Source organism: Pantherophis guttatus, chromosome 3 (assembly GCF_059756535.1).
Source record: "Pantherophis guttatus breed Tessera chromosome 3, ASM5975653v1, whole genome shotgun sequence".
Taxonomy (NCBI): Eukaryota; Metazoa; Chordata; class Lepidosauria; order Squamata; family Colubridae; genus Pantherophis; species Pantherophis guttatus.
The window spans coordinates 181,743,152-181,761,717 of NC_142065.1; the positions used below are offsets into that span (position 1 = coordinate 181,743,152).

General features: G+C 39.3%; 1 protein-coding gene and 1 long non-coding RNA gene across 6 annotated transcripts in view; one reads left to right on the forward strand and one right to left on the reverse strand.

Annotated features, from left to right (window-relative positions):
* LOC148114928 (uncharacterized) overlaps nt 1-8,245 on the reverse strand; it is a 92,693-nt gene extending 84,448 nt beyond the window's left edge. The window contains exon 1 of the long non-coding RNA XR_015733401.1: nt 8,054-8,245. This is a non-coding gene — a long non-coding RNA (uncharacterized LOC148114928). The remainder of the gene's footprint in view (nt 1-8,053) is intronic.
* Nucleotides 681-18,566, forward strand: part of ZFHX4 (zinc finger homeobox 4) — a 198,334-nt gene continuing 180,448 nt past the window's right edge. For 2 of the 5 annotated variants that reach the window (XM_034429996.3, XM_087890714.1), the window contains exon 1: nt 8,477-8,926. The gene's annotated coding sequence lies outside the window, so the exon portion shown is untranslated. Of the gene's footprint in view, nt 919-5,851; nt 6,668-8,476; nt 8,927-18,566 lie in introns of those variants that run through there. The other 3 variants (XM_060681930.2, XM_034429997.3, XM_034429994.3) reach the window with 3 other exon arrangements.

Genomic DNA, 18,566 nt, shown 5'->3' on the forward strand with positions numbered 1-18,566 from the left:
ATGGGCCGGAATCTCTTTTGATAGCGGAGGGAATTAGCATAACTTTAACAATCACCCCTGCAATTGTCAGTCTAGTTGAAAACGTCAGTTTTCAAGTCAATTTCTCTTAATAAACTGTTTTCCTCCTAAAACTAGCTCCTCTCGAGCTGCTCTGAATCAGGTTTTCTATATATGTCAAAGGGCTGTTGAATTATTCATTATTATAATTACTATCATCATTGTCATTATCCCTTTCCATGTGGAAATAATTTTATTATCGTAATTTGATATCTGAAGAATTTCCTGTTAGTCGTTTGATAATTTTTTTCCCCTCCTCGGAACATAAAAGTTTTGTTAGAAATTAGAGGGAAATGCTTTTAAATGCCTTTATGTTTACCATGGATTTCCGTTTATCTAATCGATCAGAATGCCAATAAATCGATTAAAGGTTTAGTGTTTTACAAACAACCGTTTTGTGCTTTTTGATTTTATGTTTTGAGTGAATTTTCTAAAGCCAGTTCTTCCTATAATCGTTTGCTTATCCAAACCCTGTTATTCAATCCTTTTTTTTTATTATTTGCACTTGCAATTTAAAGTGCATCTAATGAGGGGGGGAACCCATAAATAAGAAGAACTAATCGGGTTACATGACTTGATGCCCGAGGTTCGCGTATTTATGCAAAGCCCTTTAAAATCTTGGTGAATTATATGCGATCATACAGTGATTGCGGAATATTAAATTAAACTTAGATAAACCCGCATTGAAGGAGGCAGCACCCAATCCTGAATTTATTTCCCATTTTCTATAACAGCATCACTGCACTCCTCTCTTTGCAATGACAATGTGCCAAATCTGGGCATTTTGAAAAGATTTTCCATATGCTTTAACTGGAGACTGATAGACAAAGAAGACAAGGAGATGGTCTTTTTCCTCAAGAGGTATATTTTCTTTTAACTTTTTCATCGAGCTTTTCCGATTGCCATTATTTTCAGCCAAAATTTGAAAATCTCTAGAACACTGAGAGTTCCCATTTCCCCCGTTTTTTTTTTTATTATTATTATTTTTATTTTTACACCCCGTAATCAGTTCTTCAAGACTGGAGTTTCGGTTAAGCCTTTGGACGCAGGACTGTACGAATGATCATTTCTCTACCTTGGCGGATAACATTTTGGAGAGAAAGGATTGATTGATTTACTTTTCGGTTACTGCTTTTGTAATTAAATATGGTTTAAATTATCTTCTCTTTTTTTTTTTTCCTTTTTCTTTCGGTAAGTCAGATCAGATGTTGCTTGCTGGAGGCTTTCCTTTAACGGTACTTTTAATTTATGTGGAGTTTATGGGGACAATGCAAAGGTGGCGGCTTTTATTTAGTTGTAAAATCTATACGTTTTCTTTGGAAAACTTGGCTCCTTGGGCGAAAATAACTTTTTGCTTGGTTACTTTATAATCACGGTTTGCCGAGGAGATAGTTTAGCATATTGCCTTAAATAACAACAACAACAACCAAAACCTCCTATTTTACTGGCAGTGCGAACTATTGGTTTTGTTTACCGACTTTCTTTTCTGTTCACTAAGGGATGGGGAGGCTTATGACTTATCCTCTTTTTCCTCGCTGTCTTTCTCCCTTTCTGTCCGCTTTTCGTGATTTTAGTCTTTCTTTTCCGTTGCTTTCTTTGCCTGGTTTTCTCCTCTCCCCCCCCCCCCCGCCGCCCCCGGTCTCCTTCCCTTCTTCCCGCCGCCCACTCCGCAGAAAAGGTGAAGCGCTTTCCCTGGGCCATCCGGAGGGCCGGCCCTGCTGTGGGGGAAGGACGGGGTGGCGCGGATAAGCGCTCCTTGCCCGAGATTTGCCGGAACGCAGAGCCAGCCAAGAGCCGGTGAAGTTGGGGAATTGCTATTGTTGGCGGCTAGTCCTTCCCGGCTGTTTGTGTTTATAAAGACGAGGGCGGTTGCCGGGAGAGGAGGCAGGTCAGCCCTGTCAAAGCGCTGACCTCGGAAGACCAGAGGGCGCCCAGCTCCTTCACCCACCGCTCCCGGGGCGTGTGGCTGGGCGAAGGGAGAGGAAGCGAACGCGCGCGCGTGCCCGCGCGCTTTCCCTTCCCCATCCAAGCCAAGAAGCTCAGGTTCAGGGTATTTAAAGCCTGCGGAGACTCCGGGAAGCAGCTGAGGAAGCTCGTTGCTTTAAGCTCCCGAGGAGAAGGAACGCCAGCCAGTTTGCCTGCGAAGCTTTCCTTGCTTGGAGGTTGGGATGCGGGTGTTTTTTTTGGGACGGGGGGGGAGGGATGCGGTTCAAGCAACCGCTACTGACAAGACCTGCACAGGCATCCATGTGCCGATCCGGCGTCTCCCTCCCTCCGTCTCTCCCTCCCCAGGCTGGGCTGGATCAAGATGCCTGGCCTGGTAGAACCGGACTGGCTACTCTTTCCAGCCCAACCCTCGCTCCGTGACTTCCCCGAAAGTAGACTCGGGCCTTAGACCCGGGCCGGGGAACTTCTGTTTTCTTGGAAAGAAGCACCAAGCTCCCAAAGACGGTGCTCCTCGCCGGAGTAAAAGGGTTTCCCGGAGTTGTTGGGCGCTTTTTCTTTTTCTTTTTTCCCCCCCCAGAAAACCATGGCTGGCGATCCTCGACGTTTTGGCCCTCGGGTCGGTTTCCCTGCTTCCCGGAAGGTCCTGAAAACTGGCCTCGGTGTTTTTGAAAAGTGTGGTTTGAAACGAAGTTGCTGAGTTAAACAAAAAATGTTAGTTAACATACTGCCTTTGTCAAATAGCCCCCGGGAGGAAAAGAGATAACAAAAAGGCAGAGGAAGGAGGGGGTCTCGGGATCTGAAAGTGTCTGTAGCTTAGATAAAGGGGTCTCTAACACCGAGATCTTGTAATACCTCGTTTCAAACTGAGCTCATCTATAGACTTAGGGGACGCTTTCAAAAGGCACGGATCGTCTTTCCCTTGGGCGAGAGAGGGAAGTGGGGGAGGCCCGCCATTTATTAGGGAATTATGTCGGGTTATTAAAAAGAGAGGAGATTGTAATTATGTATATCCTCCTCCTGGCCCTGTACGTCCCTAGCACAGGTTTTTTGGAGATGCAGCACAAAAGTCTCTCGGCTGCCTTGGCACGCTCTTTGTCTGACAGAATGAGTGGCCAGAGCTGGCTCTTATAGCCTTGCTCAAAGTCTGCTTCGCTCAGGGGCGTGGGGGTGGCATCCAAAATCGGACGGTCTGTTTTCCCACACATGTGAAATACAACGCCATTAACTTTCCCTTTCTCCCTGTTTGGAAGATCATGCTACTCTCTCCCCCCCCCTTGGGAAAAATCTACACCGCCACCCCCACCCACCCACCCCCGCCCCATACACACAAGTATCAGGGTGGGTTGCCCTAAGAGGTTTCCCTTGGAGCCGTGCCGTAGGGACCAAAGAAAAGGAACTAAGAGGTTAGACGGAGGTCTTGGGCGATCAGCTGAGCAAGCATTCTGGAACGAAAAGGAAAAAGGCTTGAAAAGCTGGCCGAGCTTTTAGGGGAATCCTCTCCAAACAGGCAGCTCTCCTAATTCCCAGCCCTCGGGTGCTCCTGGCTGATTCCCCCTGCCCTGCCCGAAACGCACTTTGCTGTTTTCACGCGCACACGCACGCACGCACGCAGACACACACAACCTGTGCTGCCTTTCGGAATTAACCTCCTTCGATTTTTTTTTTCCTAGCTACGTGGCAATCTCCGGCTTTCTTCTAAACTGTTAGGATCCCTGAGTGCCTTTTCCATCTCGATCTCTACCAGTTTAGGGAAAGCTGAGGGCTGAAAGTAGATAGATGAAAAGGAGGTTGAAGAGTGAGGTTGCGAAACCAAAACATGGAAAGGGGGGGGGGGAAACCTAGGGATGGACTCTCCTGTTTACATTTCCTATGGGTACCCCTTTAGCTACAGGGAAAAAAAAAATCCCACCAAAACATTCTTTAAAGGGAGCTACAGTACCACGAGGGCAAGGAAGACATTGGCATGAAATATGTCTTGGTATAGAAGTTTCTGAAAACATCTTTTAAAAATAGATGGAACCCTATTAAAAGTTTTTTTTTTTTTTTTTGCAATATCATGGTCGTTGTTTCCATATACTTCTGCTATGCAAACTATTTTAATTTTTCTCACTTGAGTTGGAAGTAGAAGAATTATACTGAGGGGCTTCTTCATCAAACTGCATTGTTTTCTGGGTTAGGAAATGGGCTGCTATACTTTAAACGTCCTTGACTCAAGCCTGGTCAGTGAATTCTGCAACCTGACTCTTCCTTTCATTTCAAAAAGAGCCAGAGATCTATTTTCCATAATCCCAGAAATGTCTGAAAATGGGGGTTGGGAAATGTATTGTTAGCCTCAGTAGTCCCTCTCTGTAAACAAGGAGGAGGCTGTCACTTCCTTCTTTTGAGTAGCTTTATGATATGCACACAGTAGTTTTATTTTATTGAGAAGTAGGTCTAATTCTCAAGCAAGATCAAGTTACCCTCCATAAGGAAAAGTCTTATGATGTTATGTCATCAAAACTATCTCTTAAATGCAAAGATTATTTTTTTTAAAAAAAAAATCTGGATGTCTTTACTTTCCTCTCTTTCCTAGGAAATGTCATTATATTTTAAGTTGCCTATAAGGAACTGGATGTCCAAGTGGGTATATTCCCCATTTTCCAAGACCTCTTTTTGCATCACACCTCCCTATCTTTGGCCTGTGTGATGTCTTTGCTGGCAAGCATGCATTCATATTAAGTGGAAATTTTCTTTTTAATGTTAGCTTTAGGATTTGTCAGGGGCTCCTGTATATTGGATGGTACAAGAACTCTAAAAACAGCATATTTATACATTGTTGTTATAAGGAATAGTGTTAAACCTTTCTGTTGTATTAAGTTCTTAAGGCCTAAGATAAGAATTTTAAATGCACTCCAGGAACCAGGAATTGTAGAGACTCATCAACTGGAAAGTTATTTTCACATTTATAAGATCTTTAAGATTAAAAATATAATTTTATATGTAAGTATTAGTTGCCAATATTTTTGGACTTTTTATTTTTGTAATATCATTTGGACTGGGGCAGGTGTCCCTCTGGTGTGTTTGGATGCACTTTGAATAGACATGATTTTTAATCTACAGTGGGGAATATTTAAAAGTATCTCGATTTCTGGTTTTAGTTAATTATATTTTAATGAAAGTGTCACTCATATTCACATCACATCTGTAGTATTAGGTTAAGATAATTAGATTTTCAAATGAGAAGCAATCTCCATCCCTTGCAGATTTCTAAGAGATTCTTATTTATAGTGGCATCTACGCGCTATCCCCCATATCCTCTTTTTTCATATCTTTCAATATCTTTAGCGAACCCAAGAACAAAAATATTTCTCTTTTTATAATCCTATGTGCTGACAATAGTTTATGCTTTTTTAAAATTCTGTTTATTGTTGCGATTACACATTAAAAATACTGTTTGTTATTATAAATTTACTTTTGTTGAGCTGTTGGACCAATTACCCCAGAGAGATTAAACTGCCATAGGTGTGTGCAATAATGCATACCTCTTAATATGTATACATTGCTACAGTTATTAGACACAGTACCACTGTATGTATGTACAGTGGCGTATGTGTGTATGTATGTGTGTGTGTATAAATAAAGCCTCAACAACATGTAAATTATTCTTTAAGGCTGAAAGAGTAAAAATTTCCGCCTTAGCCTTACTTCCTTTCCATACAGAGGCACATTCCACATTCATTATCCAAAGCATATTTTCTTCTTTAAAAAAAGAGAGAGAGAGAGAGAGAGAGTTGGGGGGGCAGAGAAGAGAGAGAAAGAAAGAACTTCCCTGGTGGGAGGAATAATTAATTTGCACCCATATCTTTTCACATTCCTGAGCAGTTAAGAAGAGCAAATCTTCTTTCCTTTCCCTCTGCCTCTTCTCTCTCTCCCTTGCCGTTTCTCTCTCTCTCTCTCACTCACTTTCTCTCTCTAATTTCCCCCAGCCATCTATTTGTGTGTGTGTGTGTGTGTGCGCGTCCGTGTGTGTGTCTGTGTTACTAATGAAGTTTGCAGACTTGTGTTTGTGTCCGTGAAGCTGCTTTTCCTACTGCCCGTTCTGCTTTGGGGCCAGTGGTGTGGCTCCCGCAGTCCCTGCCAGTCCCCAGCAGCAGCGACAGTAAGTCCGCGCTGCGCGTCATTTGCAGTCTGGAGAATGTTGATCACCTCGCTAATTACACCTCTCTCTCTTCTCTCTTTCTCTCCCCCCCCCACCCCGCTCGCTCACTCTCTCTCTCTCTCTCTCTCATTCCCAGAGTGCATATCGGGAATAGACACACAAAGACATGCGCACTCAACTTAATCAGCCATTTTTTTAAACAGGGCTAAAACGATAATAATTAGCAGAATAAAGACATATCGGATTTTCATTTCCTTTCCTCCTTTTCCCAACCCCTTCACAACCAAACAGCGAGACCGCGGTCGCCACTTGCTTTAACAACTCCCGGACCCCAAAGGACCGCTCCATGCCCCCACTTCTTGTTCATTTTTATTTTCACCCAATAAAGTTGGAGGATTATTTTTTTTATTATTATTTTTAATGAACCTTCTGTCGTTTACTTGGATGTGATCAGCTGTTAAGTAAATAAAGCAAAACAAAACAGAGAGGCGAAGATCCAGTAAGAACTGCGAGGGGAAATGGAAAGTAAGTTTTTTCTTTAACTTTTATTGAGTAGTTTGTGTTAAATTTAGGTCGAGTATCGATTATCTTTCCAAGCTGATCTTGCACAATCTTTGATATTTCGCTCTCGCTCTCCGCCTGCCTCTCTCTTTCTCTCTCTCTCTCTCTGTCCCTCTCTCTTTCTCTCTCTCTCTCTCACACACACACACACACAAACACACACACACACACACACACAAACACACAAACGCACACATACACTCCCATCTACTGATCCTCTCTATCTCTCCCTTTCTCACCCCCCCTTTTCTATCTCTTTTCTCGTTTTTAGCTGCTTCCTTCGCTTTTAAATTTCGGGAGGATGGGATTGGGGTACCCATTTTTTTTTTTCCAAATTGTAACTTTTGGATTAAGTGAAGAATCTTTTAACGTTTGGTAGAAGACGATATATAGATATATAGATATATATATTTGCATTGTGTGTGTCTTTTTAAAATCGATCTGGGAAACGGGCTGATTTGAGCCACGGCGCGGCTGTCAAAAGTCTTTGCCTGTTCCTTCTCCTTCTTTCTCTCTCTCTCTCTTCCCACCCCCCCCACCCACCCTTTTAACCCCGGATTCCGGAGCGCGATGCCTCTGGGGAAAGTTTAGGGTGCTTTGGGGGGGTCAGGGCTGGCATTTGGTGCTGAGGGGTGCGAGTGCCGGTGGGACGGAGGGTGTCCCCCCCCCTCCCCGGTCTCGGCGGGTGTGCGCGCGCGTCCTTTCGAGGTGGGGTGCTGGCATTTGCAGCAGCCGGGCTGGGCTCCTGCCGTAGCAGGCAACTAAGCGAGGCAAGCCCGCTAAAGAGGAGCGGCTGCTGCCTTTCCCGGGGCGCCACTTTTCTAGCGAGCGGCGTCCTGGCCGGACCGAGCTGCCAGGCTGGCCGGAGGGGGACTGCACGGCTGAGGAAGATTCGGCCAGCGCTTCTTCCCTTTGTGAAAAGGCAGCCGGCGCCCTCCTTCCGCTCCTTCCTCCCTTTCTCTCTCCCGCGTGGGGCTCCGGCGTTAGGTTATTTGCATCGGATTTGTGCCAAAGAAATATAATATTATATATATATATATATATATAATATATGTTATAATATTATATATATTCTTTTTTCTGCGTCGTGCGGAGTGTGAGACGGGTACTTCTCCCGGTCAGTAAGGGAAGCGGCGCCGAGGTTCCTTTCCGCGCATACATCCCTTCGCGCGGCGGCTAAGGGAGGCGCGTCTCGGCGTCCCCCGCCTGCCTTGCAACCTTGCCCTCGCCTGTAAACATGGGGATCGGAAACTTTGCGCCCCCCGTGCCCTCCGCCCCTTCCCTCCTGCTCCCCAGCCGTACCCCTCGCCTCCCCCCCCCAAACAGACGTTGCTGTATTCCTTTTGTTACCTGCCAGCTGGAGGGGGAGGGGGGTCTCGGGGTCTTCGGCTGCTCGGGGCACTGGGCCCAGCCGAGAGAAGAGGCTCAGCCAGCCGGATTCAGCCTTCGCGCCGTCCCGAGGAGGCTTTTTCGCTTCCATTCAGTAAAACACACACCCTCCTCCTCCTCCTCCTGTTCTCCTCCTCCTCCTCCTCTTCTTCCACCTTAGGTACCAAGGCATACATCGCAAACATTACACCCCCCCCTCCCGCCCTCCCCACCACCACTACCACCAAAAAAAAAAAAAAAAAATCAGTTCAACCAAAAGACAACTTGCCAGGCAGAAGATGGTGGATTTACATTGAGGCAGACCCCGCAGGGTCAGGCAGGAAGTCTGACTGTTCCTGTATCTGACAGTTGCATTTCCTCTCCTTCATTCTCATCGCCTTTTTCATATTATTATTAACCCTGTTCCATTTTAATCAAGGATCAGGTAGCTGGAAAAGAAAGAGAGAGAGAGAGAGAGAAAAAAAAAGAAAAGAAAAGAAAAAGGCAGAAGGAAAAAAAATTAAAAAGGGAGGGAGAGGAGGGTTGATGATTTTGAAGGTTGGATAAATCTCTCTTATATGTATATTTGAAATTGTGATTTCCCCTTTGGAAGGATTTCCAGTGGCTGGATCCTTAAAGAGCGGTGATTGAAGAGCAGATGATAGTTTATTCTGTCTTTGAGAGTTTGGTGGATGTCTAAGTGGATGGATGAAAGGAAGAGGTAGTGAGCAGCAGCCTTGGAAGCCCTGCCTGTTGTTGGTTAGGTTGAGGCAGACACTTGGCTGCGATTGGGAACACCACTGTGACATGGGCATCGATCGCTTCCATTGAGAGCAATGCAAAAACACAGCCTGGGTATGTAACACTCTCAGTGCCATCAACCCTTGTTTTACTTTCTATTTACTGACAAAGCTGACAGGGAGAAGGGACTTGGCTTTTGGAAAGCCAGAAAGGAAAGGGGGAGAATGAAAATACTACAAATGAAACAGGGCTGAAGGGTTGGAAAAGGAAAAAAAAAAAAACCTGACTGTTTAAATATAATCATTTAGTTTCATACTTTGGACTTTGAAAGAGTTTCCTTTTCTGCAGTGAGATTTTGGAGAAAGAATACAACTGGAGCTTTCTGTCTTTCTGTTTCTCTGTCTCTCTCTGTCTTTCTCTCTCTCTCTCTCTCTCTCTCTCTCTGTGTGTGTGTGTGTGTGTGTAAAATAGTTGTGGGGAGGACTGCCTGCTTGTGGGGAGGACCGTGAGACAGTTTCAAACAGTAGGAAGGCATACCAAGATGAAAGATGGCTAGCCAGCTGTTTTAACCTCTTGCACCTGGCTTGAGTGCAGAGGCTCCCTCAGATTATTCAGTGAGCCTAGCTGAATATTCATACTCCAGGATCTATACACTGTGGCTGTAGCATCCCATTGGCATTGCTTTGGGCTTTGAAGGCTTTCTGGAAGGCAAACATGTATTCAGTTTTCCTTCTTGTGGGAATGAACATATAAGGTCAATTAAATAGAAGGCAATGGTCATAAATCTTCAAAAATGAAATCTATTCAAAGAACAAAGAAAGGTCAAATAAACCATCTGTATAAGTCACAGTAATAGTAGTGGTAGTACCTGCTTGGTAGGTTTAGGAATGATATTAGCTTGTTTTCTAAAAATTCAAGTGGTAAGGAAAAGTATGTATCTCTCGAATCTTTTAAAATAGATACAAGGTTGTGCATCTATAGCAAAATATTTTATTGTTCATCATCAGGGACTATGTAAAGAAGTGCTGAGAAAAATCACTGTTTAATATTGCAGAATTTACTGCTTCCACTCTGACCATGAGCCTAAATTTACACAATGAAATTTGATTATCTCTAATAACAGTATTAGATCCTGCACTGGATGGATGAGAATTGAGGTGGTTTTGTTGATTGCAAGGGTTTAATGTTGCATTTCAGAATCTGATGTGGTTTAGCCTTCCTTCCATTAACTGGAAAACCCCTGAGGTTTTACAATTATTTCTTAAAGATAATACATTTAAGATTGCATTGGTAGGCTGGAGAAAAGTCATATAGGCAAGAAGGGAAGCCCTTAATAACTCTTGAGATTCAGACATGTTCAGCAGTTAGATTGGCTCTGACTTCAGCAAGGGTCGACAATGTGTCATTTCCATGAAGCCAAATTGCCCTCTGCCTATATGATATTAATGTGCAAATCAATATTTCAGGGATTAAATTTCCCTTCTTCATTTTTTATGGTTTCTACCTCAATAAGTCTCAAGTCTATTAGAAGAGGCTGGATGATTTAAAATCCTTCACTGCAGAATGGCTTGTTGTAGCCTTGTTTCACATACCATTTTGGGATTTTTGCTTTAAAAGACTAAAGGAGTTGATAGTCAATATAGGAACATGCGCAATACTGTAAAGCCTTTTTTTCCCTCAATATAGAGATAATAAGGTATTGAATATATACATTTATATGATATATTCATTTATATGATATATACATTGTACTGCTTTAAAAATATTGTGTTAATCCCTTATTGATTTATTCTGGAATCAATTGAGGCTCTTTGCTTGTTTGTGATTTGTTAGCATTCTGATGCTTTTTCCAATAGCATGCTTGGATTATTTTGCAGTGAGTATTCTTTAGATCTTTGAAGACTGGCTAAAAATAAGATTTTAAGTGAATTAAGCTAAGTGATATAAAAAGTCTGCTATTGTGCCTGAGTGATATTAGTTGTATCGTATTAATTAACAAAGGGACCTTTTAGTAAGATATTAGCCTTTTAAAGTGGTTGTGCATTGGTGGCGTTGCATTAAAAGAGGTCTTTTGAATATTTATGATTAGATTGAAAAAGGATCAAGGAAGAAGCTATAGATGGCTGAAAATTTAGGTCACACACAAGGTTGCGACTTTATCACATTTTGGAAAGGCCCTTAGCTCTATCATTTTGATGGTATTTTATAGCTTCAGACCATCTGGGCTAAGTTCCGAACAGCTGCATGGATTTTGTCTGCGATAGAGCATTTTTTCCATTCGGTGTGAAATGTTCCTTCCTAAAAAAATGTATACCAGACTTACTTAATTTGGTCTTTTAAAAGAAATACATATGAAAAAGGGACAAAAGACTCTTTAATCTCTGCAAGCTGTTTGCTTTTCTTCAAGCTTCCTGTCTGTTTGGTTTTGAAAAGTCATGTTTATTGAGGAGATGTTTCTAAGGTGTGACATTAAAATAATATATGGGGTTTTTTTAAGAGGGGGAATGTCTGATTCCTCCTCTTCTGCCTGCCTGTCAAAACACGGTTAATCTACTCTTATTTACAATTAATCTCAATAAAATTAATCTTAACTGTGCAATAGTCAGTGGCTTAAAATATCTAATTATATTCAATTAACTGCTGTCATAGTAATTAACACTGCTTAATTGCTTCAGCATATATTTATGTAAAGCTCATTAGTTCCTGGTTGCTCTTTTTTCTGTCCTCATTCCTTTTTTTATTGCTGTCATAGCATTGAGATCAGTCTAGATTTGTGTGTGTGTGTGTGTGTGTATGACAATTTCAAACTTGACAATTAATGAATCGGCAACCCTTTTATTTAGCCGAATGTTAAATATTTTAGTAAGCTTTGAAGCAAGATCGTAGTGACTGGGTTGCATTTTTAAAAAATAAAAATTGACTTTGTGGATGGAAATAGGAAAAGTCAGGTTAAGCCCTGTATTTAGAAAGGAAGAGCTTTTCCTGCATCTGCCTTGGGGCTGTACCCACAAGGCACGGTTTCCTTCTTCCAGATAATTCAAAGGGTTAAAGTCTTGGCCAAGGTTCAAATTGAAAAATGCCCAGGGAAAGTGTGCGCTGAAGATGTACAGGTTTCATATAATTAGTGCTTAATTATATTAACATATGCAAATTGTCAACTCAGGAGCTTGTTGAACTGGCATAGATCAGTCTGGGACAATTGCCGTATTGTCTGAGACAATAATGGATTTCAAGTTGGTTTGGGAAAACACATAACTAGCTATCTAATTTAACTCATACCATGGTGAAATTTCATTAGTCTCCATGGAGACTGGTTTAATTGTGCTGACTAATGTTCTGGGGTATAGAATGTCTTAAAAAGAAAATGCTGTTTGCCTAATCCACCTTACAATGACACTTGTTTGTACATGTTTCCTTTGTGTGATAATTTGCATATGCAAATAAATAGTTTCTCAGCCCCCATTTGTCATGGCTGTTCATTACCCATGAAGAGGACATTGTTACAACGCTGTTACTGAGTCTCCCAAGACAGGATAGTGTCAACCAGTCCAGCTACATTCTTTCATAATTTGTTTCTGATTAATAGACCAGAGTGAGGCTCATTCTATTCAAGCCTCGGGAAAGAGAAGGTCAGTTCTGCCACAGAAAGGAGTTTCCGCAGCAACTAAAGCCCCCCCCTTCTCCTCATCTCTCCCCTTTTCTTCTCTGGCTTAACAGAATCATATTTAAAATAATGCATTCTGGCTCTAAGGAGAATGTCCTCTATTAATCTCTGGTTTCCTCAAGCAAAAGATAGAAAAACAAAAGAGATTCAGGTTTTGGAATATTAATCCTGTTTTTGACAGAAAGGTAAACTGATATAATTGCTTTTCAGTGGAAGGAATGGGGGTTTATAGAAGTGTGAAAGCATCGGAAAGGATTAGCATTTTTTTGCATAATGAAAAGCTCTGCTGAATAGGGCACTGAATGGTTGACTGAATGACTAAGATGAAAGGAAGACGAAAATGCAAGCTTCTCTTTCTCTCTCCTCTGCTCAGCTCACCCTAAAGTTATGTTTGTCCAAGACTTGAGAAAACAAGCAGAAGCTCAGATTTCAGCAACTTTATAAAAATGCCTTGAATTTTCATCATCAGGCTGATGAATATGTATGTAATGATGCAGCTAGAAAGAAGATGATAGATCCAGGTTTGTATGTCATAGAAATACTACAGGCTAATCAGGTATTGACTATTGAATATCTGTGTTTGTGGGAAGAAGAGTTTTTTTAAAAAAAAAAATCAAGCAAGAAAAATAAATGGAGGTCAGGTAGTCTGAAGCTTAGCTTTTGAATGTGCTATTCATAAGGTATAGTTTAGCTCTTTTAATTGATGGTGCTTTTATTTTGTTGGTGTTGAAAGAATAGACCTTGACCCTGTGAACTATGCAAGAGTAGAAACGATTTATTTCTAGTATACAACCGTAACGTTTATGAGTTTGATGCTACTGTATTGATAACACGAAATAGAATCTAACTAGAAATTTGAATGCAGTAAGTGTCATTGATGGCATACTTTAGACTTCGGTTTTTAATATGTAAACAGTGGGCTCATAAGTCATTACTAAATACCCATACTCCTATCAAATTTAGTGATAAAATATCTATAGACTTAAATGGACCAGGAAGAGGCCTAAAGGTAGGAATGTAATTGGTTAGCTGTTGACAATGTGATCTGTGTGTCTAATTATATGCTCTCAACTGTAACTGATATAGTTAAAATACATTTATTGTGTAAGGCTATGTATGTCTACTAAAGTAAGCCCTATTGAATTCAGTGGAATTTACTATCAAGCAAGGAGCTATAGAGTTGCAGCAGGAACAGATGAAAATGACAATTGGTTCTATCTATAAGGAAAGTCAGATGCAGTGTGGAGAAATAAAGATCTGTCTGCATGCCAAGTATCTTTTCTGTTTTTCAGGTTAGTGTTTTGGGGGTTTTTTGTTAGTGTTTTTTAGTGTACTGTTGTTGTTTTTCTGAAGCCATTACTGTATAGGGGAGGAAAATGATTTGAATCAGCCTTGTACTAATTTGGTCTATGTGTTTATTCATATAGATTATATATATGTGTTTGCAATGGGAGTCTTGCATGTAGTTTGTTTGATAGGCAATGCATATTGCAAAATAAACAAGTAAATATTTGTAAATGATTGGCAGTTGACAGCTCAATAGGAAACTGTACCAAAATAACAGATACAGTGTGAGTTATTAAAGCTTGATATTGTAGATTGATGCCAGAGAAATTCTTAATAACTTTGCAAATTTGTATTTGTTTGTACGTCTCCTTCAAAATAACAGTGACTTTTATATATAGCATAAAAGACATATAACACAAGAAAGAAAAGCTATGGAAAACTTTAAAAAAGTTAAATTTGCTAGTGTAAAAAGAAATGAATGTATTTTATTAAGTAAGCAACATGTGCTCTAAGTGGCATTTTTAAACCACGCATAACTCAAATGATGCATGGGTTAACATTAGTTTATATGACTTGTATTGTGTTAAACAAGCGGAAACCTAGGCTGCTCTATGTATGCTTAGGTAAAGAGTCAGACTGTATCTTTGTTTAGGAATAAGTCTATTTAAAACAGTGGTAATTTGTTGCATGACATTTTTGTTCTAGATTGTTGTTCTAGATTTGACAGCTTGTGATTGTCACACATGGTTGTTGTGTAACTATGTAAGAATTCTACTACGAAAATCTGAGAAAATGGTCTTGATGACCAGATTCTGAATATGCTTCAATTTATACAATAGTCTTACTGATTTAACAACTGAATGGGAAATGAGGTTGTGTAGAACACATAACCTGCCAAAGTTTCATAGCCTTACAGAAGATAAATGCCCACTTCTTTTGAATATAGAAACAGATTTAGTATATGCCCATTAGTGTGGATGAACGATGTTTAATTGGACATTTTCTGATTTTGCAATTCCAGTGTTCTCATAAGTCCTTTTTGTTTTATCTTCGTTATAAGTTTGCTATTCTAAAAGCTTGCAATGATAGGGCCTGTCTAGTGGGAGATTTTTAAAAAATATTAGAATTTTATTTAGGAATGGCTGATCTCAATTTCATGACTGAAATAATTTTATCATATTAAGTATCAAGTACTTTTATAATATGCATGGGATTCCAATGAGGTTTCAACTTAAGAAAAACAATGTTAAAGTATGGTATCTACATTAAAGTATATTTGTTTTTCTAATTTTGAGAACTGCCTAGAAGTTGTCTGAAAGTTACTTTTTTTAAACAAACAGAATATTTATATTTGTAACAGTGATCTGATTGGACTGTATAAACTTCCATGAATACAGGTCAATACTGTAAGTATTATAGGCTTAGACTGAAGCACGTGACTGTTTCTAAGAGGCAATTCCCTTATCTAACAGACCAGACACAGGAGAAACCGGTTTTTATGATGAAAAAATCTTGAATTTTTTTGAATAAAACAATAAAGATGTACTTCCATTATAAACATCTTGTAGGAAAGACATTATCAAAGAATCAAGTCATATATTTTGCTTGGGTGTTGTTTGAGTTAAAGCTAAGTGACATTTTAATTGCTTTTTTTTAGTATAGTAAAAGCTTGATACAGCCAACATGGTTCAGTTTTTGCTTATGAATGAAAAATGGAGGGAAAAAAGCTCATTATGGTGTATATGTAACTAAGTGTTTAATATTGATATTTTAATTTGAAATTTTGATGACTAAATACACTTGACAAAAAATGTTATCTTTTGCATTTGGAACATCAGGAAAAGGGACCAAAGCAAGGAACACAGGAAAAATATATTTTGACACTGGAGCATTAGCTCATATTAAAAAAAAAAAAATGGAGCAGGATTAACAAGTGTACAATGAAAATTTATTTATATCACCAATGTGCCATCCTCTACTATATTTTCAGTTCCCATTCCTAATCTCTTGACATTTCGTGTCTCAGAGTTTGACGCTGGTAGATTTCTATGCTCTCTGTTGTCTGGGACCTGCAGACTTAGTCTCCTCATAAGTCTCTTCTTAGCAAACAACTCTGCGTAGGGCAATGTTTCGGTGGAAGGTTTAAATTACAAGTTTCAGGAACAACTGTAAGGTTTATGGACACTAAATATGAAGTGCAGCCTGCGAAAATGGTTCTGCAGTGATTCAAAATGTTGTGCTCTACCTTTTGTCTTGCTTAACTTCCTGGTCTGCTATATTGGATTGCAGATTAAAATAGGGAATTTCCATTGCTGTGCATGCCAGTAAGTAGCCATTAAAACAACACTAACACACATGCATGCTTCTGTTTGGATTTGATTTAGTGGATGTGTACCACTTGATCATTGTTAGAAAAACCAATTTTGGTTCACTTGAATATTCAAGATGTATTTGCTTGTTGATGGCAGTGCTGGGAAACGTGGTCAGTTTTTAGATTATGACATGGTTTGTTTATTTGTTTAATGTATTAGATCAATGTACATGTTAGACCATTGTTGTTGCAACACAGATTTGTCACATAGATGGCAGAAGTAGGATGTGTTTAAGACAAGACAAAGAGCTCTATGATTTGGGGATATGTTCATATTTTGCCCTCAAAATTATTCATTCTTAATTCATATCTGAAAAATATAATATGCATGCATAAGGATAAGGAAGAATATAATAACAAAGCAATCAATATCCAGGCTGCATAGAAAATTATTTCCTATAGTCTTAAATGTGTAAACACTAAACATATACAGTAACATTTGCTTATTTAAATCTATCCCAATATATCAGCTGGGGAACCTTGTTCTAGTTAAAAACAAATGTAAGATAAAAAAAATCATTGTAAACAAAACATGTTGCAATATTAACTAGGAAAACTAAATTATTTTTGGTGGTTTCAACACTACTTCATACTTAACTTGTGACCCTAGTAAAATTGCCTTGTTATGATTTCGAAGTTTGTTTAAGAAATATATATATATATGAGAGAACTGTACCCATTTCATTTTGGCAATCCTGATTACTGTGAAATTCAAAAGACCTGCTCCAGACAAAATCTGGCAGTCTCAGTCTATGTTGTTACCTGCTTCAAGACTTCAAAGCAGAAATTTCCTGTTTGAGGTTAAGATACAAAAGACCCAGAACAATAGAGAAAACCAAACTTTCCCAGAACTTTTCCAGAACTGTTCTGTGAGTACTAAATTTAGGTGAAAGTGCAGTATAATTTTCACTATGGCTGACCTTTCATCTTTTCCTTTTTTAAAAATAATATAATGGCCTTTTTTCAATTCAATTATTTTCCAAAGATTGCTTTATCTATTCAATTCTGATCCAATTACTGTTACTTTTCCATTAACCAATGAATTGCAGTTGCCTAATTTAGAGTACTCCTCCTGTGTCTGAAAAAAAATATATAGTAGAATATAAAGTTTTAATCTGCCATAGTAGTTGCAACTTTTCTTATATTCCCTTGCTATGTACTATTCAGTTTCTCATTGGCTTAAATCTTGTTGTGTTTTCAAAGTAATAGGGCTGATGAAACTGTTTTCATACAAAGAAGCATTTGATAAATAATTATGATGACATTAAATTTTGTTTATTTCCCATACTGTAACCAATAAACTCAATAGTTTAAAATGTACAACATCAAATGCAATGTATTGGTTCTTTATAAAGTTGCACCTTAATCAAAATACATTTTTAAATGCTGCATTGTCAACATCATTAGGCAGATAAAAAGTTTTCTGGCCATCATAGTGCACATTATAATTATCTTCAACATGTTAGCATTGTACCAACTAGTTAATTATTTAAAATAAAAGCTCTCTGAAGATTTTATATTAGAGATTTTAAATATAGAAATTGTATTAAGGACAAACCATGTTTTTCAGTAATATTCTTATCCAGATAATTACAGGAATCACAATATTTGAAACTGATCTAGTTGCTAAATAATATGTCATTATTTGTTAATCATAGGAAATGAAATAATACTTTTTACTAAAAAGAATTCAAGAGGCAAAAATTGTAATATTTGCTTTTATTCATGAATACTTGGCATTTGACATGGCACAATCTGATATCATAGACGATGCTACACAAGTTATTTGGGTTTTTTAAAAATGGGGCAAATAACTTTTTTCCAAAAAAAAGAAGGATGCAGATTAAGAACTATTAAGATTTGCCAGTATGGCTAGCCCTAGCAGTCTATTTAAGTGAACACTGTCAACAGGAAAATCACAAGTGACACTTAAAGTAGCTTACCTCTGATTTATACACAAACCTCACATGAGCACTTGGCTTTGTTCTTGCTCTGGTAAGGGGAACTGATTCCAATAAGGACAGGAATAAAAAGCTCCTTGCATGGTCTAGAAGTGAATAGCACTTTACCTCAAAGCATGACCCCTATTCCCAAGATCTGTTGTGCCACAGTTGACTCTGCCTTTATGTTTATTCTCAGATGAATTGCTTGGAAAAGTTACAAATAATATACCTTGCAAAGCTTCTAGATTCAGTGACAACTGTGTAAGTGGAACTTAGGTTCTTTAGCCGTTAGGGAACAATTCTCCTGTTCAGAATGCACCCAATTATTATTCCCCCCCCCAAATAGTTTAGGTCGAACGTTGCTATTATAGATTATAAAAACGAACTGGTTTCACTAACACCGAAGTGAAAAGCGTTTCTGGTAGAAAAGGCAGATTCATGTTAAGAAAAGATAGCTTGAGTCATTTTAAGAGACAGAAACTGGTTTCC